Raw genomic sequence first — 25,207 nt, forward strand, 5'->3', positions numbered from 1 at the left:
GTTTCGGTCTCTAACGTGAAGGAGGAGATTGTCTGAGTGTGTGCAGGGTCCTGCAGCAGCGTCAGCCACCCGTGGGAGCCGAATCATCTTCTACGACCTTCCGTCAACCATCGGGACATCTGGACCAACCTCCGTCCGACTCAGCCTCCGGACGGGATCAAATTTGGCGCCGTCTGTGGGAATGTTCCTCGACCTAGCAAGTAGCTCTGCATAGGTAGCCCTGATCCGAGCAGCTGACCAGGCGCGTCACGAGAACTACGGAGTCATCATAAGATGCAAGGGCATTGTGGCCCAAGAGTGGAGTAAGGTTTTTACGTTCCCTCTCTTATTCTTAATTCTATACCATGCGTGATGCAATTGCAGGAAGAGACGCGACGCAAATGAGTAAGGCCAAAGCTAGCAATAGCTACCAGATTAACTAAAGCAAGAGGAGCGGCGCAGGCAGGACGGATGAAGGCAGTACATCTAGGTCTGTGCTGTTTGGAGTTCTTACTGGTCTCGAACCAGCGCCATCGCCACCGGTCTCGGACCGGAGTATTATTACTGGTCTCGGACCAGCGCCATCGCCACCGGTCTCGGACCGGAGTAGCCCCAGATTCTCGCCTCAGTGCGAGTTAAAAGTGAGCTCTGCGCTCACGCCCAACGACCTTTCAGGTCGGTAGCCCCAGACTCTCGCCGCAGTGCGAGTTATAAGTGAGCTCTGCTCTCACGCCCAACGACCTTTCAAGTCGGCTCCCATGCGAGATTTATAAGTGAGCCATGTGCTCACGCCCAACGGCTTTTCAAGTCGGTAGCCCCAGACTCTCGCCGCAGTGCGAGTTATAAGTGAGCTCTGCTCTCACGCCCAACGACCTTTTAGGTCGGCTCCCATGCGAGAATTAAAAGTGAGCTCTGTTCTCACGCCCAATGACCTTCGTGGTCGGTGCACGGCCCTCGGCCAATAGTCCTATGCTCTCCCGCCCAACGACCTTCAGGTCGCCTCCCATGCGAGAATTAAAAGTGAGCTCTGCTCACGCCCAACCGACCTTGTCGGTGCCCAGCCCTGCACTCGCCTCGCCATGAAGCAGTGAGCTCGCTCATGCCCAACGACCTTCCGGGTCGGCCCCATGCGAGAATTAAAAGTGAGCCTTTCTCACGCCCAACGACTTCGGGTCCCAGACTCTCTCTCCACGGCGAGTTATAAGTGAGCTCTGCTCTCACGCCCAACGACCTTTCAGGTCGGCTCCCATGCGAGAATTATAAGTGAGCCCTGTGCTCACGCCCAACGGCCTTTCAGGTCGGTAGCCCCAGACTCTCGCCGCAGTGCGAGTTATAAGTGAGCTCTGCTCTCACGCCCAACGACCTTTCAGGTCGGCTCCCATGCGAGAATCGAAAGTGAGCTCTGTCCTCACGCCCAACGACCTTTCAGGTCGGCCCCCACGCGGGGATCAAAAATCAACTCCTCTGCGAAAATCATAAGCGAGCTCGGTGCCTATACCTGACTACCTTTTTGAGGGATGTGCCTCACCTTGAGCGGAGCGTTTTCCATAATCAGGTCAGCTACATCTGGCTTTACTTTACGCAAATTTCAAATATGCAGCAAATACGCAGGGCAAAGGATGCGGAACGTCATCTACCCTACTCCTAGAGCGTCAGTATTAACTACGAAATCAGGTTTTGCGCGTTCATTACAGTTTTAAGTCTTAAGCTCTATATCGGTTTTATTATCCCAAATTCACACATGAAAATGAATCATGAAGCAATTATTGACTCTTACATACGGACTAGTTTCTAAAAAACACTTGCTAGATGAAAATTGAGCAGGAAAGACCATGTTAGAAGGAGACAGATGTGCAAGCATTGCAGCACAGTCCAACAAGGGGGTGATACAGCCTAGACCACAAGCAGGAACGCCGTATGACAAAGGAGGCACTGAGACAACTATCCCCCAGACCAGCCTTAACTCGTGGAAGGGACTGGCCATGGAGAATGAGCACTTCCACGTGAAGACCTGTCGGGAGACTCAGGGGCGTTATGAGCCCGAGCCAGCTCCGCACGTAAGGAGTCGATGACCGCCTGTTGCTGGGCGATCGTGTCTTGCTTGACGTCAAGGCACGTGCGAAGAAGGGATAACTCCGCCTCATGATCTTGCGTCAAGCGTTCTTGGAGGCTAAGTTGGCGCTGCAGGCTAGCCTGGCATTCCTCTTTCCTCGTCTTTTCCGCATGCACGCAGTGCTTTGCCAGACAGTACTGATCTTTCATGGAACGCAGGGCAGCCTTCTGGCGATCCCGATCCTGGGACACGCGCTCCAATTCGCGTTCTCTCGCGACAAGTAGCGAGGTGAGCTGATTTATCTGCATTTGGGAGGGCGGTTGATCAACTTCGTCAGAGGAAGGAGAATGCATATTAAGGGGAGAAAGAAAGCAAGTAGGAGGGCCAGAATGGAGATGGATAGAGTAAAAGAGTGACCGTGAGACTCTTTATAAAGAAGGTGGGTGCCCGAGTCAAAGAAGTGCGTGGGGACGGCGCCCCAGGCGACTGCCGATGCAATTAAGAGGCATGGTATCCCAGGCGACACAACACAAAGGTTGATGTGAAAGCCCAGGCGACGCGACACAAAAGTTGGTGCGTGACGCAGGAAGCAGAGCGCGCAGAGATATGCTGAGGTCACAGAGATGCGCTGAGGTAGAAGCACGGAGATATGCTGAGGTCTCAGAGATATGCTGACGTCGTAGAGAGGTGCGAAGGTCTAGTCAGTCAGACTGTCGTCCTCCTTCGACTAGACTTGTGAGGGAGGCTTGTAATACGGTTGGTAATGGAGGGGCCCATGAGGAAAGGGTTAGGAAAGTCAAGGCCATATAGCGGTCAAAAGTCAAGAGGACGTGGGGGTCAATAGTCAAGGTGATGCGGTAGTCAATGGTCAGGCTGACGGGGCGGTTAGAGGCAAGCAGGTGTGATAGTCAGAGGTCAGGCAGACTGGTCGATTAAGGGGGCGAAGCAGTTGGAAGACGAGGGAAGACGTCAAGCGGAACACAAGTCACGGGTCGGCATCGGCAGGGCTGTCCCGAGGAAGTCCGAGCTACAAGCCCTTGATTCAAAGGACTGGAGGTACAAGTCACGGGTCGGCATCGGCAGGACTGTCCAGAGGGAGTCTGAGCTACAGGCCTGTGATTCAAAGAACTGGAAGTATAGGCCAATGGGTCGGAAGCGGCAGAGCTGATCAGAAGTAGCCCGAGCTACAGACCTGCGGTTGAGGGCCGGGAAGTACAAAGCGCAGGATACAAGTCGGCATCGGCAGGGCTGTTTAGGGGAAGTCCGATCTACAGACCTGCGATTCAAAGAACTGGAAGTATAGGCCAATGGGTCGGAAGCAGCCCGAGCTATAGACCTGCGGTTGATGGCCAGGAAATACAAAGCGCAGGATGCAGGTTGAAGATCAGCGTAGCTGTGTCTAGACAGCTAGGGCTGCAGGTCTGCGAGTTGGAGGCCCAGAAATGCGAACCACGGGTGCAGGCCGGTGCAGGGACACAATGGATCGGAGGAGCTAAGTAATACGGGTGCAGAGAATCTCAACGGTCCGCCGAGGAGAGTCATTACATATCAACACTGCGGGCGAAAGCGGAGATTCCTAAAATGAAAAGATACTCTCATAACCAGTAGTAGCCTGCCAGCTGTCCCCCACTACAAGACAAAATCCATGTACGAATGCGGAGGTTCCAAAACGGAAAGATGCTTGCACAACAAATAGCAGCACGACAGGTGTCCAGAACTAGGCGACAAAGCCCAACGTTTAACGTTTTTTCTGACAGGATGGCAGGCTCCAAAAGGGGGAGGCATAAAAGGCGAAGAATCCCTCGTATGCAGGTATGCGCACACACTCTCTCGTCACTTTTTTCCAGAACTGTTTTCCTTCTTCTTCTCTCTGTTCTTTCTGGGGAAAAAGGACCTGACTTGAGCGTCGGAGGGCCTGATCCGGGGACTTTTTCCCTGGGTTTCGGTCTCTAACGTGAAGGAGGAGATTGTCTGAGTGTGTGCAGGGTCCTGCAGCAGCGTCAGCCACCCGTGGGAGCCGAATCATCTTCTACGACCTTCCGTCAACCATCGGGACACCTGGACCAACCTCCGTCCGACTCAGCCTCCGGACGAGATCACCGTATATGGCCCACCCCATATGGGTAAAACTTCTTATATATATTGATCCGGTAGTAAGAACAGGGGACCCCGCCCTGTGAAGTCAACGCCACGTGGAAGCCACTATGGCAGTTGTCCATCCGGAGAGGGCAGGGTCCGACCGGACGACCGGAGAGGGCCGGGTCCGACCGGACGGCCGGCCGGCAGAGGGAATCGAACGCCCGGAGAGGGATGGGTCCGATCGGCTGGCCGACCGGACGATATTCAGCTGATGGTTAAAGGCGCCCTATCGAAATCAGGATTCCGACGCTTAGTGGAAAAGGTCGCTGGGCCGAGCGGACCTCACGCTCGGCCAAAGCCATAAGGTAACACTGCTAATAGTCCCCGTAAAGCACGTGATGGAGGATCTCCCCAAGTAAACCACCGCATATGTCCGGCCGAATGTTGAGGGAGTTGTCCGCCCGGAAGCCAGATTTGGAGCAAAGGGGAAAAGGACAAGGAACGTCTTTTTCTGACAGCAGGTATGTTTCAAGTGTGGGTCATGCTCCAAATCTTGTGACAGGGGATTCCGCTGTCCCATCGAGGACATGCTATGACTGTAGCAGTATGGGTTAGGGAAGCTCACTGACAAGTCCTTACTGGAGTATGGGCCATGGACACGTGTACACCTCGGTAAGTGTACACTCCCTTCTTCGCTGCCCTATATAAAGGCCCTCATTCTTCGCCGGAGGTATGCAGTCTACGAGTTTTAAAGCCACTATTTCTTTCTTGAGTCACCGACTTGAGGCTTGAGGGTCGCCGGAATCCTTCCCGGTCCGACTTGGTGTTCACGGAGCTTTGTCAGCCAATCGAAGATCCACGCCAGCAATGGAAGCGCCCACGTGCCCGGGTCGCTGATTCGCATTCGGACAGATCAAATCGCGCCTCGTGGAACGCCCTATATCCGAGCGAAACAATGGACGGCCGACGACAACACATGGTGACGCTTTCAACGAGGAACTCGACGCCCTGATCGAGATAAGAGCCGCCAAGCTTGTGGAAAAAGGAAGCCACCGAGCGGCCAGAGCAAAGAAGCCACGCCAAGACGGGTGGCCGAGCGAAGCACCACCAATGATGTCATTCCATCGGCTCTTCCGCACCGCCGTAGCAACTAATCGAGAGCGGGGATCATCTTCGGATGAAATACCAAGACGAGACAACAGAAAAGGGAAAGCCCCCCGAGCGGACACATCTCCCGAGCGGATCAATCGCCAATTTTCGGAGGCTATTCTACAAGACCCTCTACCCAAGCACTACGTGCCTCTGACGATCGGCGAGTACAATGGGACAACCGACCCGGATGATCATCTGGGTAAGTTCGATAACACAGCCACTCTCCATCAATACACAGATGGAGTAAAGTGCCGAGTTTTTCTTACCACTCTCTCGGGATCGGCTCAACGGTGGTTCCAGAGGCTGCCGGACGGATCCATCACAAGCTTCAAGGACTTCCGAACGGCCTTCCTCCATCATTTTACAAGCAGTCGGCGCTATCAAAAAATGAGCGTGAGCCTGTTCGCCATCAAGCAAGAAGCCTGTGAATCGCTTCGAGCTTACATCCAGCGGTTCAACCAAGTGGCGATGGACATTCCTACGGCCACCTCGAAAACCATGATGAATGCCTTCACACAAGGCTTAGTGGATGGGGATTTCTTCCGATCGCTCATCCGAAAGCCGCCCCGAGACTATGATCACATGCTACACCGGACGAACGAATACATAAACGTGGAAGAGGCACAAGCAGCTAGGAAAAAAGAAACTCCAACCGAGAGGGCTCCTCCGGCCGAGCGGAAACCACACGCCACACATCAGCCGCCCAGAGGACCAAGGGACAAAGCAATCCGATCCCCCCATGCCAGGCCCCACGTGCAAGAGGTAGCCGCCGCCCGGCCCAAGCCAAAGAAGAAATGGACCCCGATGTTCTGCTCCTTCCACCGGACGGATACACATAACACAAGGGATTGCCGAAGCCTTCCCTTCGTGACTCATCCCGTGCCCCGGAATGTCGGACGACGGTCTCCCTCAGTCAACAGGCGACAGAGAACTAATGAAGCCGATCGGACGCGAGCTGATAGCGATACCACAAACTCCGATCGGCATCGCTTCCAAGCTGGGAATCGCCAGGCCCAGAGAACGGTCTCACCGTCCGCCGGAAGAGGAAAATAGAAGCAATACTTCCCGAGGCGAGATCAACGTTATTGTCAGGGCCGACCGGAGGAGACTCAATCGAGCCGAAAGGCGAGCGTCCCAGCCCAGATTCATGCGCCACAGAGCCGAGAACGAAGGTAGGACCCAAATTAGTTTCGCCCGTGGACTTGAAGGAGTTGAAGTACCCCACGACGATGCTCTGCTCATTAAAGCGGTAATAGCAAATTACACTATTCACCGCGTATTTGTTGACACAGGGAGCTCAGTTAACATCATATTCAAGAAGGCGTTCGATCAACTGCAAATTGATCGAGCCGAGCTATTGCCCATGACAACTCCGCTCTACGGGTTTACTAAGTTCACCACTTGGACAGATCCTACCGGCTACCTCACCGGGAGAAGAGCCGCAGAGGACAAGGACAACAAACTTCGTGGTGGTCGACTCTTCCTCGTCCTACAACGTCATTTTGGGACGACCGGCGCTCAGCGAATTCCGAGCGGTCGTCTCAACCTTCCACCAGAAGATCAAGTTCCCCGTGGAGGACAAAGTGGGAGAAGTACGGGGAGATCAACTAGCAGCTCGGCGATGCTACAATGAGATGGTCCGAGCAGAGGCCAATTCCGCTCGGAAGGCGCCCCGGATCGAGGTAAACGCCATCACCGAAAAGTCACCCTCTTTAATTTATGAAGATAAAGAGGAAGTGCAGATTCACCCAACCCGATCGGAGGCCACAACCTTTATAGCGTCCGATCTGGAGGAGAAGCAGAAAGAAGAACTGATCCAATGCCTCCGAAGAAATCATGATGTCTTCGTCTGGTCGACACATGAGCTGCCCGGAATTTTGTTGAGCATAGCGCAGCACGAGCTACATGTCCGACCGGACGCACGGCCAGTAAAGCAAAGAAAAAGGGACTTTAGCGCCGAGCAGAATTCCATCATCCGAGCGGAGGTGGAAAAACTTCTGGAGGTCGGCCATATACGCGAGGTGCAGTTCCCGAGCTGGTTGGCTAGCGTAGTATTAGTCTCCAAGCTAGGCAACAAGTGGAGAGTGTGCATAGATTTTCGGGATCTCAACAAAGCTTGCCCGAAATATTTTTATCCTCTGCCCCGGATAAATCAGCTGGTGGACTCTACTACGGCCGCTGAATTAATCAGATGCTCGACGCCTAGGGCTATCACCAAGTCGCCGCCGTGAAGATCAAGAAAAGTCAGCTTACGACCGACGACACTTATTGCTATAATGTGATGCCGTTCGGATTGAAGAATGCGGGGCCACATATCATCGCTTGATGAATAAAGTATTCAGAGAACGGATCGGGCGAAGTTTATGTGGACGACATTCTCATTAAGTCCGTCCGAGCGCCGATCTCTTCAAAGACATGGAGGAAACCTTCCGAACGCAAATACGGAGTCAAGCTAAATTCCGTAAGTGCCTGCTCGAGCAAAAGGAGGGCGTGGGTACATAGTGATCGAGGGAATCAAGCAAATCCTAGCAAGGTGAAAGCTACAAGATATGCCGCTCCAAGAAATACAAGGAAGTGCGCTATTGATCGGGATAACCGCCTGCCTGTGTTCATCTCCAAAACCGCCGACCGGAGCCTTCCTTTTTTCAAGATCTTACGCAAAGCTACAAAATTTCACTGGGACGAAGAATGCGACCGGGCGTTCGAAGATTTGAAGGCATATTTGAACTCTCTCCCGGTATTAGCCAAGCCGACTGCGGGTGAGCCACTTCATATGTACTTGTCTTCAACCGAGCATGCAATCGGCTTAGCTTTAGTGAGGTCGAGCGGAGAAGAGCCTGTGTATTTCCTTAGTCACATTTTAAAAGATGCTGAATCTCGCTACACTGGGCTCGAGAAGCTGGCTTTCGCACTGGTCCTTGCCGCTCGGCGCCTTCGTCCATATTTCCTGGCGCATACCATCATTGTCAAAACCAATAGTTCGCTCGGGCGCGTATTACTAAATCCAGAGGCATCCGGACGGCTCATCAAATGGACAATGGAGTTAAGTGAATTTGATATCCAATACCAGCCCTGCTCGGCGATCAAAGCGCAATCCTTGGCCGATTTTGTGACTGAGGTGCAAAGGCCGGAGCCGGAAGCTATGTGGAGAATATATGTGGATGGGTCGTCCACTTAGCGGGATTGGAATATTGTTACTCTCCCTCAAGAAGAGAAGATGCACTTATCCGTCGGTTGGATTATAAAGCTACCAACAATGAAGCAGATTATGAGGCCCTCATAGCCGGCTTGCAGCAAGATATGGGAGCCGGTAACACTTCACTGATTCGCGGTTGGCGCTCAGCCTCTCGTACCTTCGAAATCAATAGTGCTCGGCTCAAGCTCTACGCTGAAGCCTTCGAGAAGCTCAAAGCTAATTTTAGAGAAGTTATCGTCCAGAAGATACCCAGAGCAGAAAATCAAGCAGCCGATGAGTTAGCCAAACTCGCGAGCTCAATAACGCCGGTCGCCATTCAGCAATCAATTGAAAAAGTACTGTTGGTGGCGCACGTCGACCGGATGGAAGGCCTCACATTTCCAAGCGACTGGCGGACACCCATCATAGAGTTCCTCCGTTCGGGAGCCGCACCTTCCGACCGGAACGAAACCCAGCTGTTAAGAAGGAGGGCCGGTCGGTTCACACTCATCGGCGATCAGCTTTATAAGAAGACTTTCTCTCGCCCACTGTTGAAATACGTGAGCTCGGAAGACTCGGCTTACATCCTCCAAGAGGTACATCAAGGATCATGCGGAGGACATCCGGGCGGACGATCACTAGCTAAGAAGATCCTACTAGCCGGATACTTTTGGCCGACCTTACAAGAAGACGCCGCCCGTACAGTATCTACGTGCCTTTCGTGCCAGAAGTACCATAACTTCTCCCACCGACCGGCCGAGGAAATGAAGACATCAACCGTTTCATGTCCGTTCAATCAATGGGGAATGGATATTGTCGGACCATTTCCGATGGCGACCGGGCAGAGGAAATTTTTGCTAGTGGCGGTGGATTATTTTTCCAAGTGGGTGGAGGCCGAGCCGCTGGCAAAGATCACCGAGCATATGGTCAAAAAATTCATCTGGCAACACATCATCTGTCGGTTTGGCATCCCTCGCCGATTGGTTTCCGACAATGGGCGGCAATTCAGAGGATTGGTGCAAAAGCTACGGCATCGAGCAACACTTCACGTCCGTGGCTTATCCCCAAAGCAATAGTCAAGCCGAAGTAGCCAATTGGGAAATTCTTCGTATTCTGCGCGCTCGGCTCGACCATTTGGGAGGAAATTGGCCGGATGAAGTGTCGGGCGTCTTATGGGCCATCCGAATGACTCCGAAGGAAGGGACGGGCATCACACCGTTCCATTTGGTGTATGGCGGCGAGGCGGTTATTCCGGTTGAAGTCGGCGTCGAGTCCGTCCGAATCCAGAGCTATGATGATGACAACGCCGAACGGAGGAACATAGAGCTGGATTTGGTTGACGAGGAGTGAGCCAAGGCGTCCGTTCGACTAATGGCGTACCGGCAGCGGATGAAGCAAAATTACAACCGCCGTGTAATCCCCAGATCATTCCAGGTCGGTGATCTTGTCTGGAAGAAAGTCAAGCCGGTCGGCGACATCGGCAAACTGGAGGCACCGTGGGCAGGCCCCTTCAAGGTTATTGAAAAGCTCCGCTCGGGAGCCTATTATTTGGAGGATGAAGACGGGCGGCAGTTGGATCGACCGTGGAGTGCGAATCATCTCCAGCCTTATCGAGCGGGGTGAAAGGTGCACAAATGTAAATCATTTTTGTATATGTTAGTCGCCCGTGTTCTTGTAATGCAGGAAGCAAAATTAATTCAAAGGATTGCCAAGGGTTCTGCCGATCGGAAGTGTCGAAGTTAGCCGTAAAGGCCGTCGAGCTCCGACGTTAAATATCGAGAGACGAGCCGGCGTCTATAAACGTCCGAGCGGAAGACCGTCGAGCTCCGACGTTAAATATCGAGAGACGAGCCGGCGTCTATAAACATCCGAGCGGAAGACCGTCGAGCTCCGACGTTAAATATCGAGAGACGAGCCAGCGTTTATAAACGTCCGAGCGGAAGACCGTCGAGCTCCGACGTTAAATATCGAGAGACGAGCCGGCGTTTATAAATATTCCGAGCGGGAAAAAAAAAAAAGAAAGAAAGACTGCAAGTGCCCGAGAAGTTCGCCGCCAATATCGTTCGACCGACTCTACGTTCCGCTCGGCTCAAGGCCCAAAGGTTCTTGCCGTCTTATAGTGAGCGATCCATGCTAGCAAAGCGGAATGTTACGCGTCCGGAATATTTGCCCGAGCGGAAGGGCATTGCCAAGTACTTCGCAAAAATGCCTTTCGAATGCCAGAGGTGTGATAATAGGCAAGCGGGTAACACACATATTAATTAGCAAAAGGACAAAGTGCAAAAAGATAGAGTGCGCGAAAGGAAAGCATTGCATTAAAAATAAAATCTCAGGCCGAGCGACCTAAGTACAAAAGGGATCATATTTAGCCGAGTGGCCAAATTACAAAAATTACTCGATATAATCATAGAGGGTCTTGGGGATGTTATCTAGGAGCGCCACCTAATCGCCGGCCGGAATATTGGTGGACTCCGGAAGAAGGCCCTTCGACTTCAGATAGGTCATAGTGGCGGCCATGGCCAAGTCAAAGGCTGAGTACATCCGCTCGCAAATTTTCTCCGAAAATTCGGGCGATCGGATGTAGCCCTGCTGCAGAGCAGCGACTCGGCTCGGCTCGGCATCCTGATATTCTTTGAAAGCCGCCTGAGAGCCTGTGAGGGCTTCGTTCAGATTCTTAAGTTTTTCAGCGTCGATCAGACGGGCCGCCTTCTCCTCACCGAGCTGCTCCATCAGCTCCTTTATTTTCTGCTCTAGGCCCCGAGCCTCAACGTTCTTTTTCTCCAGATCGGAGATGGCCGTGTTTTTCCGATTGGTGGCCAAGGTTATCTTTGTTTCGAGCGACTTGACCTGTCGCTCGTACTCGGCCAGATGGTGAGCCTGGTCGGCTGTTTTCTTCCGCTCGGACGCCAGCAAGGATTGAGCATTCTTCAACTCCTTCTGCTGCTCGGCATACCGGCCTTCAGTTGTCGTAGCACTTCATCCACTAAGGCCAAGCGGTTGGAAACCGCAATTTCTCCACCCATCTCTGGCAAAAGAAAATTATAGTTATTAGCGGCCGATCGGAAAGAATGAACACCAAAGTTGGTAGATTACAAACTTACCCCTGTGGCCTGCTGCATATGGTCTTAGCCAAATTTCATCGCAGTGCGGGCCCGAGCATTGGCCCACATCTCAGCTAAGGGCCCTTTCAAGGTGATGGTGTGCTCAGGCGCAGATGGACGGTCGGCCTCTGGAATCATGACCCGAATCGTGCGGCCACGACCAGGGGTCGTACCAGCGGTCGGAAGGGGATCGAAGTCGGCGCAGAAAACTGGGAATGAATGGTCGAGCACTGGACTGAATGGCGAGCAGGCGGAAGGGTGCTTATTGGAATAGCCTCCACTGGAGCAGCTGGCTCGTCCCAATCCGAAGGCGTCCGGTCGGACGAGATGGTTTCGGTCTCTGGCGCCTTGCCCCGCGCAGATTCAGTGACCCGCTCGGATGGTTGGATATCGGAGGTTGCCGATCGCAGGGGAGTCTCCACTCGACGCCTCTTTTGTAAGGGCTGCTCCTCCTCTCGAGCGGAAGCTTCCTCGGGGGCAGTTGGTTCTCCAGGAGGAGTGGCTCCGCTGGCCACGTTTTGCTGAGAAGCGGGAGCGGTCGACTCAGCCTGAGTTCCGCTCTCTCCTTCGTGGGATCCGATCGGCTGGATACCCAAAGCTTCCATTTCTCTGGCCGCCGTGGCTTCCAGAGCAGCCGCCTTCCTCTTCAAAACACCGGCCATGACCGAATCCATAACGATGTCCGCTGCAAAGAAAGGAAAAGAAATCAGTTAGCAATCAAAGCAAATGCCCAACCAAAGTTCTTACCGAAGCCGGCCGGAAGAGGGGTCCGTATAGGACTCAGCCCGAAGATGTACATCACTCCCTCGTGGAGAAGTTTGTTGATGTCAAGTCGCAGACCGGCTAGTATATTTGCAGCGTGGAGGTAGTCCGGTCGGATCTTGAACTTCTTCAACTCGGGAGTGGGGGGCAGACTGACCTGCCACTGGGTCGGGAAGTTTGCCTGATTGGGCATACGGATGTAGAAAAAATAATCCTTCCAATGTTTATTGGAAGTAGGAAGTTTGTTGAAAAAGACCAAGCCGGGCCGAGCTTGGAACATGAAGGTGCCCGGCTCGGCTTGCTTGGGGTAATAGAAATAAAAGAAGACCTCCGGTCGGAGGGGGATGTTGTGAATCTTAAACAAAACGACAACACCGCAGAGGAGACGGAAGGTATTGGGTACTAAACTGCCGATCGGCACACCGAAAAAGTTATAGACAAAACGAAGACCGGCGGTAAACTGGTCTCGGAAGACACAGAAAGCTCCGCGCGGCGGCCTGTGAGGCCGAGCGGAAGGACCAGCTAAGCGAATTTCGAAATCCTCGGGGATTTCGAAATTGTCGGCCAAAATATCGAAGTCCCGCTGTTAGAATCGGGACTGCATGGTGGTGTACCATGGGCCGAGCGACTGATCTTCGGGATTGGAAGAGCTAGCCATGGGCCGATCGGGAGGAGTCAAAAGGCAAAAAGGCAGGAGCAAAACAACAGCAAACGAAAGGAAGTTTCAAGGATCGAAACTGAGAAAGAAATGCGGAGGAAACACCGGAAAGGAGGAAGGAAAGATATAAAACCTTGCTGCGGGGAAAGGGATCAAGGAAAAGGCGCCGGAGAGCGTCGGAGAGCAGAAACAGGATCGCCGGAGCTCCGAAGCGCAGGAGGCAATGGTCGAAATCGCGGAGGCAGGTGAGGAAGAGAAGGAAACGAAGAATTTATAGGGTGAAGGCCGGGCGGCCTCCACCGTTGGATCCAGGTCACGGGAATCAAAGCATGCATCGAGCCGTCCATTTCGAATCGCTTCGATCACATCAAAACACCACGCCACCGCCGTCGTACGCCGATGGCAGTGCTCCACGTGGCATTCAATCATTCGAAGCATTTAATGAAAGCATGCTCAACCTTAATGTCGAAGATTGGCGCAGAACACGAGGAGATCCGGTGAATGCCATTGTTGATTCGCTTAAGGCTACCTCTATGGTTGGCCGAGCGGATGATACAAGCACGGAGGAACCGCTCGGCCGGATTCTTAGTCCAGTCAGTCAGACTATTCGCCTCCTTCGACTAGACTTGAAGGGGAGGCAAGTGATCCGGTAGTAAGAACAGGGGACCCCGCCCTGTGAAGTCAACGCCACGTGGAAGCCACAGTGGCAGTTGTCCATCCGGAGAGGGCAGGGTCCGACCGGACGACAGGAGAGGGCCGGGTCCGACCGGACGGTCGGCCGGCCGAGGGAATCGAACGCCCGGAGAGGGATGGGTCCGATCGGCTGGCCGACCGGACGATATTCGGTTGATGGTTAAAGGTGCCCTGTCGAAATCAGGGTTCCGGCGCTTAGTAGAAAAGGTCGCTGGGCCGAGCGGACCTCACGCTTGGCCAAAACCATAAGGTAACACTGCTAATAGTCCCCGTAAAGCACGTGATGGAGGATCTCCCCAAGTAAACCACTGCATATGTCCGGCCGGATGTTGAGGGAGCTGTCCGCCCGGAAGCCAGATTTGGAGCAAAGGGGAAAAGGACAAGGAACGTCTTTTTCTGACAGCAGGTATGTTTCACGTGTGGGCTATACTCCAAATCTTGTGACAGGGGATTCTGCTGTCCCATCGAGAACATGCTAAGACTGTAGCAGTATGGGTTAGGGAAGCTCACTGACAAGTCCTTACTGGAGTATGGGCCATGGATACGTGTACACCTCGGTAAGTGTACACTCCCTTCTTCGCTGGCCTATATAAAGGCCCTCATTCTTCGCCGGAGGTACGCAGTCTACGAGTTTTAAAGTCACTATTTCTTTCTTGAGCTTCGCCTGACTTGAGCGTCGGAGGGTCGCCGCCGGGAATCCCTTCCCGGTCCGACTTTTGTGCAGGTTCGCCGGAGCTTTGTGCCGCCAGTCGAAGATCCACGCCAGCAGCCGGAAGCGCCACGTGCCCAGTGTCAGTTGATTCGGCATTCGGATAGGATCATATATATATATATATATATATATATATATATATATATATATATATATATATATATATATATATATATATATATATTCTATTAAAAAAATTTAAAATAAAAAAATCTTTCAATCAGATAGTTTTTAATTAATCAACGGAAAATTTTAATTTTTCAATAATAACTTAATTTGTGTAAATATCATTAAAGTTACATTTATTTAATGTATAATAAAAATAAAAATGGATAGATATCGAAATCCGTTAATGTTAAATTGAATATAAGAAAATAAATGTATTGATATAATCTATATATTTGACATATAAATTTTATATTTTTAATTATATGATGAATATTATAACACCCGTCAGCCTTAATAGGCACATAGTTTAAGATTATCTGTCTATGTCATCGTAAGAGAGATAAGTTTGAATTTAATTCTAGCAATTTTCAATACAGAAATTGTAGTGTAACTCTAATAACTATCTCCAAAGAAATTGTGTTAATGTCTATAACTCGCATCACGTATTTAATAAGAGTTGCAGTTCTGTTGTCGGCATGTAGCAACAATGCAATGGCTTAGCCCAACAGATGGACTCCATCTATTCCTTCCCAAATAATTAAAGTCTTACTAAGGCCATGTTAATTTACTCTCTGAATTTCCACCCGCACACCCCACGCTACATTTTCTGTAAGACACTTATTAAAATTTCTAGAGTGTAGGACAGACGATAAATATATAATATTTTTAATGTAATAATCAAAGATTGAAATACAAAATACATTTACAATGTTAATAAGAAGGATTTACTTGATATCCAGTTCAAGAAAAGGTGATTAATCCAAGGATTCACACATGACACTCTCATCCACTGTGAAAATACTCCTTCTCGGTAACTACCGGAGGTGGAGAAACCTCGTACAACATCCACACAATAAATACAACACACGCAAGAAAAAAAATACAAGAATACAAAGAAAAATCATCTCTTCTTGCTTACTTGTTGCTTGTTGTTACCTCTTGAACCTTGCAAATGCACCAACACTTATCCCTAAGAGCCTCCAAGAACTGGCTGTGAGCAGGGGAGAAATCGCGTGAAGAAAATTGGGAGCGCAGGAGAAGAAGCTACCGAAGAAATCGCTCGCCAGAAGCGCCAACAATCATATCCCAATCGATCGCCCGATCGATTGGGGAGGCTTGAATCGATCGGTTGATCGATTCAGAGCGCCTTTGTGCTCTGCTGGAGAAACCTAAATCGATCGACTGATCGATTGGGAAGCGTTCTGTGCCTGTGACAAAGGCTCAAAATCGATTGGGTCGCTGCTTGTCGCAGCATAGTGCTAATTGATCAGCTGATCGATTGGATTCTCCTTGACTTGCTTAAACCAAGTCTAGGGTCCCTAAATCCAACATTTGGTCAACCGTGACTTGTTGGAACCTCATGCCTAGCATCCAATCAACCTTGACCTGCTAAGACTCCTTCACCAAGTGTCCGGTCAATCCTTTTGACCCACTTGGACTTTTCTCCTCGTGCCAAGTGTCCGGTCACCCTTGACTCACTTGGGCTTCCACTAGATGTCGGGTCACCCTTGATCCACTTGGACTTTTCCCCTCATGCCTCAACTTCTTCTCATATCAATGCATGCATGAGGGTTTAAACCCTACATTCTCCCCCAAGCCTTCCTAGAGGGACAATGAAGGTCTAACATAAACCCTACATTCTTCCCCTATTGGCACACATCAAACACTCTTCCCCTGAAGAGTTACTCAACGCTGTTCACAACTTCACTCGTTGTTCACAACACCACAATGAAGGTCTCATATCCTTCACTGTATCCAATGCTCACCTTTGAATATTCATCATGCCAACAATGAAGGTCACATACCTTTCACTGTATCACATGCTCACCCTTGAGCATGAATCCATGTTATAATGCTCATCCTAGAGCATCCATAACTCAACAATGAAAATATACACTCTCCATTGTTTTTCCCATGCTCAACCTTGAGCATTTTGTAAAATGGAGGTTTAACCACCTTGCACCTTCCATGGTTTCGGAAAATAATTTTCATGTCCTTAGCGAGTAACTTCTTCTAAAGACATGGTCCAAACTTCTGTCATTGCACCAACAATGACATGGAATCCCTAAACCTTTAGAAAATCTAAATTTATAAGTTTTGAGGTTCAAATATCAATATTTGAATGCAAACCTCAACCTAAACTTCTATTTAGTCTTTCTTAACCAATCCATCCTTGTTTCATCATAAAAACTCTCCCTAAATGTATACAAATGTGTTTCAAGGGGTTAGGAATGGTTACTTAGACTAAAAAATGATTTAAAATGTTGAAATCAGGCTTTTCCAGCCAAAATCAGCATTTCCAATTGATTGAAGTTAGGTCTCAATTGATTGAAACCATTTCAATTGATCGCCTAATCGATTCCACGAGCTTCTGTTCGTGGAGAAAACGCTTGAATTGATCCACTGATCGATCTAGGCATGAATGAATTGATCGGCTGATCAATTCAGTGAGCTTCTGCTCACAGGAAAATCATCTCAATCGATCGCTTAATCGATTGAGATACTCCAATCGATCGGGTGATCGATTGAAGGTCTGATTTTCTGTAAATAAATTTCAGCTGAAATTCAGAAACTCCCAAAAAATTCTATAAAATTCTAAAAATCATGAAAATTATTGTAGATATTATTTAGGGTATATACTATCATGGAAAAATAGTTTTATAAGAAAATATACGTTATTTTCAAAGATTGACACAAACTTGAAAACTCTTAAAAACTTCAATTTTTTCTCCTAGTTTGTGTCCAATTTTGCAATGGTGATTACTATCAAAAGATAGTTTTCACTAAGTTTTTTTAAAGTATATTTAAAATAATTTTCAAAACTAATTTTTAACCATGTTCTTTGGGCTCGATGCACATGACTTGTACATTAGTTTTCCCAATGATTGGAGTACACATAACTATGTGATTTGATGAAACTAAAACTCAACTAGATGCACTAAATCAACATCTTGAGTCTTGTTCATCATCCTAGCATCTCACTTGTATATAATGTGTACTAAATATTGGGTTGCAAGGTTGCAAACATAGTCCCATATTGAAAATATATGGGAAAGATCATGAGTTTATAAGAGAAAAAGATATCTCCATTGGCAAGAGGCCTTTTGGGTAGAGTCCAAGAGAAAAACCATGAGGGCTTAGACCCAAAGTGGACAATATCATGTCATTGTGGAGATATCTAAATTCTTTTTGATCATACACTAAACACATACAAGTCACCTTATGGTTCTTTGTGAGGTGTAGAGTTTAGTTTTGCCCTAAACTAGAGATCATGCATATATATCTAGGCATGTAATAAATTTTGAATATTCATCTAGGATGTCACTTGTTAAGAAATGTCATTTGTCCTTAATTGCAAAGAAATTAAAATAGTACATGATGATTTTATGGCATACATCAAAATAAAAGTAATTTTCAAAAGAAAATATACTATAGTTACATGATGTATGTAACTACCAGGTTGATCGAGCCGTCATCAGAAACCGAGATGGAAGAAATTACCGAGACAGCCCCAACAGCCGAAGTACATCCCGAGATCAATGAAGGAGGAGAATCTTCGGAAGAAAGTAATTCAACAGGGGGAGAACCAACGGCCGACGAGGTAAGTAAGGTATGGACTCGAACCTCTGAACAACTGGTTCAATTAATCAAATTACCTGAAGATTTTTGCGAATCAAAAATTGAATCATCGAAAGAATTTTTCGAATTACAAAATGTTTTGACAAAAGATTCTTGTGAATCACAAAGTATTTTTACAAAAACTTTTTCCGGATCTAAAAATTTTTCCGAAGTACAAATTATCTCGTTGAAAGAGTTTTTTGAATCACAAAATGATTTGACAAAAGAATCTTGCAAATTATGAAACATTTTTTCGAACAAAGTTTTCAATAGATAGAGGTCAAGAATATTCTTAAGTACTTAAGAAGGACTAAAGAATATTTCTTGATATATGGAGGCAATGACGAGCTAGCTGTAAAGGGTTACAGTGATGCCAGCTTCCAGACCGATCAGGATGATTATCGATCGCAGTCAGGGTTCGTATTTTGCATAAATTGTGGTGCTGTGAGCTGGAAGAGTTCGAAGCAGGACACAGTAGCTGATTCTACGACAGAGGCCAAGTACATTGCTGCATCAGAGGCAGCAAAAGAGGCAGTTTGGATCCGCAAGTTCATCACTGAACTTGAGGTGGTTCCCAGTATCGCTGACCCTATTGAGCTCTATTGTGACAACAATGGAGCTATAGCACAGGCGAAGGAACCTCGCTCACACCAGCGGATCAAACACATACTACGACGCTTCCATCTCATTCAAGAGATTATCGAGAGAGGAGATGTGAAGATATGTAGAGTACCTACAGAGGCTAATATCGCAGATCCCTTGACCAAGACTTTGGCACAGAGGAAGCATGATGGTCACACTAGGTCATTGGGGCTTAGAGCCTACACTGATTGGCACTAGTGCTAGTGGGAGATTGTTAGTTAGAGCCCTAGAGCCAATCATTTGATGATTGTATTATGGACTTATTGTATCATATTCTTATATAAATAAAGGCATTTGTGTTGGTTATTATACTTACTTGTATTGATGCCAAATAAACTAAGTATAATAGCGTCCTTGAGTAGAAGGTTCTCACCGATATCAATCGGTTAGTTGAACCGATAGTGAGATGATATAGGGAACACTACTCTTAATCATTCCTAGTCGAGTATTAACATTCAGGGACAATGTTAATGCGACGAGACTAGCATGTAGGTCAAGATTTAGATTGGTCAGAGGATGACACGGTCTATGCCTCACATTGATCAATCTAGATGTCTAAGATAGAAGGACACTTGTCATATATTATGAGGAGTCACAATTAGTAGTTACAAGGTGATGTTGGATCTCGACATTCTTGTAACTTGGGTAGTAATGATGTGTTGCTAGATACTGCTCATTACTTATGCTCCTAAATGGGTTTAGGGGCATTGCTAACGTTATAAGAACCTATAGGGTCACACACTAAGGACAATTAGATGGATATTAGGTTCATATGATGAACCAAGAGGATTAGATTCATTTGATGAATCAAATTGGATTAAGAGTAATCCTAATTGGGCTAATTGAGTTGGACTCAAGTTGATTCATGTGTTCAATGAGTCTAATTTAGATTATGACTCATTGAATCAATTTAATTAAATGGATTAGATTCATTATATTAAATTGGCTTGAATTAGATCAACCATGAGAGAGATTAAGTCAAGTTTGACTTGACTTGAGAGGAAGAGGAAGAGTCAAGTTTGACTTGACTTTATGTCACATCATTTGTGATTTGGCATTAAGTGGCCAATGATGAGGTGCCACATCATCATGTTTAGCACATGTGTGTGTCACCTCATGGAGGTTACAAATTTCTTTAATGGCCACACTTAATGCAAAATGGGGATTACACTTTTGTGAAAGTGGCCGACCACTTTTGTGAAGGGAATGAATTCATTTTTCATTCAAGTGTCATTTACATCTTCTTCTTCCTCAAGCTTTCTCCTCAAGCTCTCCCTCTCCTCCTCTCTTGCCCGAACAACCTAGGTGCTAGCACACCTTTGTTTGGTCTTCTCCACCTAGTGTGTTCGTGTGGATACATATAGAGGAGTATCTATTTTGATACTCTCGAGATCCGGCGAATTTTGGACGAGCAGGATACGAAAAAAGGCACGCATTGAAGGTATAAAAGGTTTCCTCTTTGTAAATCTAGTGTAGATCTAGATTAGAAACTCGTACTCATATTTTTGTTTTATTTCTACTTCGCACGGATCCGGTGGCTTGGGGTTTCAGGGTTTCCACGACGCGAAAAAGCGGTTTTCGCGGTCCGAAAAACCCAACAGACCATGCACCGTATCAACCTCCATTCGGCGTTTCTAGTGTGCGAACTCGCTCTCGTATTTTGGTAGAACGATGCTTGGTCCGACCATTGGTTTCTTTGCTTTGGTCGACGGTTAGTCCTTCTGATGTGTTCTCGCTCTGATACCACTTGTTGGTCCCTTGGTGGCCGGCAAGAGGGGAGGGGTGAATTGCCCTGCAAAAATAAACTCAACCCTTTCTTGACTTATAGTTTAATTATGAATACTTGTAAATAACAATTAAGAGACTAATAAAAAAGATAGAGACACAAGGAAAATTACTTGGTTTGCAATCAGAAGATTGCTAATTCAAGGAAAGTGAATCGCACTTTATGAAGATCTCCTTCGAGCGGAGTAACCTCTTACAACGTTAACAGCTCACAATTAATAGTAGAACGGAAAGAAAGGAATTACAAGTCATTGTCTGATCTACTTAAATCAGAGCTATATTTATATCATTGTTCTAGGAGCCTAGAAGGGTTCCGGGCACCTGGAGTGGGATAAAATTCTATCCCCGACGTGTCAGTCAACGTACGTGTCGAACTTGATAAAATTTGAGTTCCGGGTGCCCGGACCACCAAAGTCAACATGGTTGACGTTTTTCGGTCCGGACTCTCTACTCCAGTTCTGCTCATCTCAGTCCGGGTCTTCCGCTCCGGTTGCGCTCGCTTGGATAATTTCGACCACCGGAATAGGGCTCACCCGAACTCAATTTTCGACCTTATCCTCGAGCAGGCTTCCGCTCCGGCTTCTCGTCCCTCGAACGTCGCGTACGTTCTTCTCGTCCACCGATGTACTCTTTCACGACACCTCATCCCTCGGACGCACCAAGCCTGTTGGCTCTCTCTTGTGCCGTCCTTTTCGCTAACCGCATCTTCCGTTCGACTTCCTATGCTCCTAAGTTCCTGCACATTTAGGCACAGAGATTAAACCAAACAGAACCTAACCTAACTTGGTTGATTACATGAAAATAACCACGGGGTCCAACAAATAGAAGTGCATACTCATAAACGAAAGAGACACAAAATCCTTCCACCTTTCGTTCCCCTTGTTCTTTCTCCCCGTCATGCACTTTGCTTGATAGCTCTTTCAATGACCGTGTTCGAATACTCACTCAGTTCCCTAAGAACAATCAATACTTAGTGGTGTATGTGGTTGTACTATTTTATCCTAAAATGTCCAACGTGACCTTGAAACATCATTGAAGGAGACCAAATTATTTTAAGAAACTTGTGTTAAATGTAGACCTCCGTATCTCTCTCGCGATAGCTTGACCAACTCGATAGCTTGGCCGACTTGGACTTGGCCGACTCAATAGTCAAGCAATGCAACCACTTGGCATCCTCTCACTAGCTCGGATGGCTCGACACTCCCACTTGGCCAGCTCGCCACTCGGGAGCGCTTATGTTTTGACTTGGCATTTAACAACCTGCTCGGGAGACTTTGGGTTCTGAAGAACTCAAGCCACTTAAACCTCATGACACTCAAAGCCACTCGAGAGCACTTGGACAACCCAGCAACTCCTCAGTATGATATTTTAAGATTATCCGTACATGTCATCTGAAGAGGAATAGGTTTGAATTTAATTCTAACAATTTTCAATGCAATAATTTAACTGTAACTCTAATAAATATCTCCAATAAAATTGTGAAATATAAAGGGGCATCCTGTGTATGTTAACGTCTATAACTCACATCACATATTTAAAAAATATATATATACACTTAAGAAAAGAATTTTAAAAAAATATTTAAAAATAAACATATAAAATGATGAGACTAAAAATAAAATAAAATAAAATAAAATGATGGACCGTGTCTATCCTTAATATTTCCTTAACTCAACAGATGGATTCCATTCCATCTATCTCTTCACCAAATAATTAAAGTCTTAATAAGGTCTTGTTTACTTTAAATAGACTCTTGCGTATCGGGTAGGGATCTTTTGGTCTAAGATCCTTGGATTATCCCTGATTCTTTACAAATGGAACTCAATTCATCCAATCAATGGATGGACAGGACCTTTTCTGGATTGGGCCTCCCACGCAACACACCTGCCGTGGCCATGTACCACGCCACCGACCACACCAAGATCACCGCCCTCTCGCTCACATCAATAAATGTGATTAATGGCGTTCGTTGAAATAATAGAATTTTGGTGGTCTACCAACTAAAAGAAGCTCCATCACAATTATTGTGCTGCGTTTACTTGGATGGGCACACTTTAACTTAGTAGAAGAGTAGACTTTTCTTTCCCTTCGCTCTTTGTTTTTTATGGCAATTTATGAAGACGGCACCCAAGATTTATAATTGTCCAAAAAAACCACACTGAGATTTGAGAATACTCAAAAGTATATTTCTTTTCCATTTTTCTCTTACGTAAAAATTAAGTTTTTCTCTTGCATTCTTCTCTTTAGTAAAGAGGAGATGTGCCTTTTAAACATTCTCAAATCTCTCGATGTGTGTTGTTGACAATCCTAAATTTTGAGCACGCTCTCTAAAAAATTACTGTTTTTTTTTTAATTATATGAAATTTTTATCCATTAAAATACAGAAATATATTTGTTTTTTTAATAGTAAAGGTTGTAAATATCTATTTCAATTAATTTGATATTTAAAAAAAGGAAGGGAAACCAACCGACACGTGGTCTTCTTCCTTCTTTGAGCTGATCACGTGATCCGGATGTTTATTTACGGTTAGTGGCCACCACATGAGAGTGAATCAGCCAATCGCCCACCTTCCTTTTCCCCTTTCTTTCCAAACAGACGGAAACCGAGCGCCAAGATGACGGAAACCGATACTTCGCCAGCGAAGCCCCGGCCTTCCGCCGCCTCCCTCAAGCTCCCGTGGAAGACGCGGATCTCCGTCGCTGCCATCTCCACCGTCACCGACTTCTGCCGCCGCTCCAACGGCTCCCTCAACCGCTCCCTCCTTTCCTTAATCGACGCCCGCTCTCCGGCCTCCGCGACCCCCGTCCGCGGCGTCCGCACCGCCGACGTCACCGTCGACCCTTCCCATAACCTCTGGTTCCGCCTCTTCGCCCCTAGCTCCGGCGAGTCCCTTCCCGTCATCATCTTCTTCCACGGCGGCGGCTTCGTCTTTCTCTCCCCTGACTCCCGTATCTACGACGCCGTCTGCCGCCGGATCTGCCGAAAGATCCCAGCCCTGGTGCTATCCGTTAACTACCGCCTTTCACCTGAGCACCGCTACCCGGCGCCATACGAGGATGGGGCGGACGTCCTTCGATTCCTCGACGGCAATGGGCTGGCAACCGCTGACGCTGCTGCCGCGGGACTGGCGGATCTCTCCAGCTGCTTCCTGGCGGGCGACTCCGCGGGGGCGAACATCGCGCACCACATGGGGCGGCGGTGAGCGGCGGGCGCGTGGGAGCGAATACGGTTGGCGGGGATGGTGCTGATCCAGCCGTTCTTCGGCGGGGAGGAGCGGACGGAGGCGGAGCTACGGTTGACGAAAGCGCCGATGGTGTCGGTGGAACGGACGGACTGGATGTGGCGAGCCTTCCTGCCGGAGGGGGCGGACAGGGACCACGAGGCGGCGAACCCGTTCGGACCGAGGGCAGAGGGGGAGCTGGAGGCGGCACTGCCGGAGGCGATGGTGGTGGTGGGGGGATTCGACCCGCTACAGGACTGGCAGCGGAGGTACTACGAGGGCCTGCGGGCTAGGGGGAGGGCAGCTCGGCTAGTGGAGTACCCGGAGGCCATGCACGCCTTCTACGCCTTCCCAGAGATCAAGGAGTCGGATATCGTCCTGGAGGAAATCAAAGGCTTCATCGACGGCCTTCGAGTTCGATCCATCACCACCGAACAGAAAGATGGAGACGCCGGCGATGAAAATCAATGATAGCAGCTCAATCTGTTTGCCCTAATTTACTAATTTCCAGTTTCATATTAAAGAAGAAGAAAAAAAACGCTCCGTATATGAAAAAGCACGTGCAAAGCAAATGATGCATTAAGCTCACAAGAGCGATGTGTGCGCGATGCGTTCATTGCTTGGTTCCTATCCAAACAAAGAACATCTCCTAGGCCTTATGAATAAGTTCCCATCCTTTTCTTATAAGTGTATATTACTAATAGTATAACAAAACATGGCTATGATAAGTTGACTAGGTTTAGGGTTTAAAACTTGATAAATTTATGTCACTATTATACTGAGCACGGAGAATTATTTTTTAGGCCATATTTAAATTATTTTTATATCTTGATTGCCAATAAAATTATTTGATAGCATTAGACTGATTGACTGAGATTACGATGCACTATTTAATTGTATGAGTTTATATGTAATTTTTGTTTGAGGACAAATAAAAATTTAAATCTAGGGGTGTGATGTGCGTAAATTATATATATTTTTATGTATTTTTTTTGACATACATCTACTTATATTTATTTATATTTCATGAGTATAATTTATATTTATTGCACTTTATTTCACTATTACATCTTACTTCCATTCTTTTATTTGGAGATTTTTTTTTTTACATATTTTTATTAACAATACATAATTTGGAGCGAAAATGGAGAAAAAACACACATAGGAGCAACTCCGGAAGAAATCAACAACCTGATCGTGCCCTAGAGACATGGTCGTGTGCCAGTCCAAGGGCAGGCAGTGCCTTGCTCCTTCACTAGCCAAAAATTAGGGGCTGGTTGTGCCTAAAAGTACAGTCATGCCTCCCACCAGCAACTAACAAGGGACAGCCATGTGAAAGCACATGACTATGTCCCCCTTCCATGAAGAATCATGTTCCGACCGCAACTAACAAGGGGCAGTCATGTGAA

General features: G+C 47.8%; 1 pseudogene; it reads left to right on the forward strand.

Annotated features, from left to right (window-relative positions):
• The first annotated feature begins 23,124 nt into the window (after positions 1 to 23,124).
• Positions 23,125 to 24,746, forward strand: LOC121971985 (annotated as a pseudogene).
• Positions 24,747 to 25,207: the final 461 nt, after the last annotated feature.

Source organism: Zingiber officinale, chromosome 4A (assembly GCF_018446385.1).
Source record: "Zingiber officinale cultivar Zhangliang chromosome 4A, Zo_v1.1, whole genome shotgun sequence".
In the NCBI taxonomy this organism is placed as follows: Eukaryota; Viridiplantae; Streptophyta; class Magnoliopsida; order Zingiberales; family Zingiberaceae; genus Zingiber; species Zingiber officinale.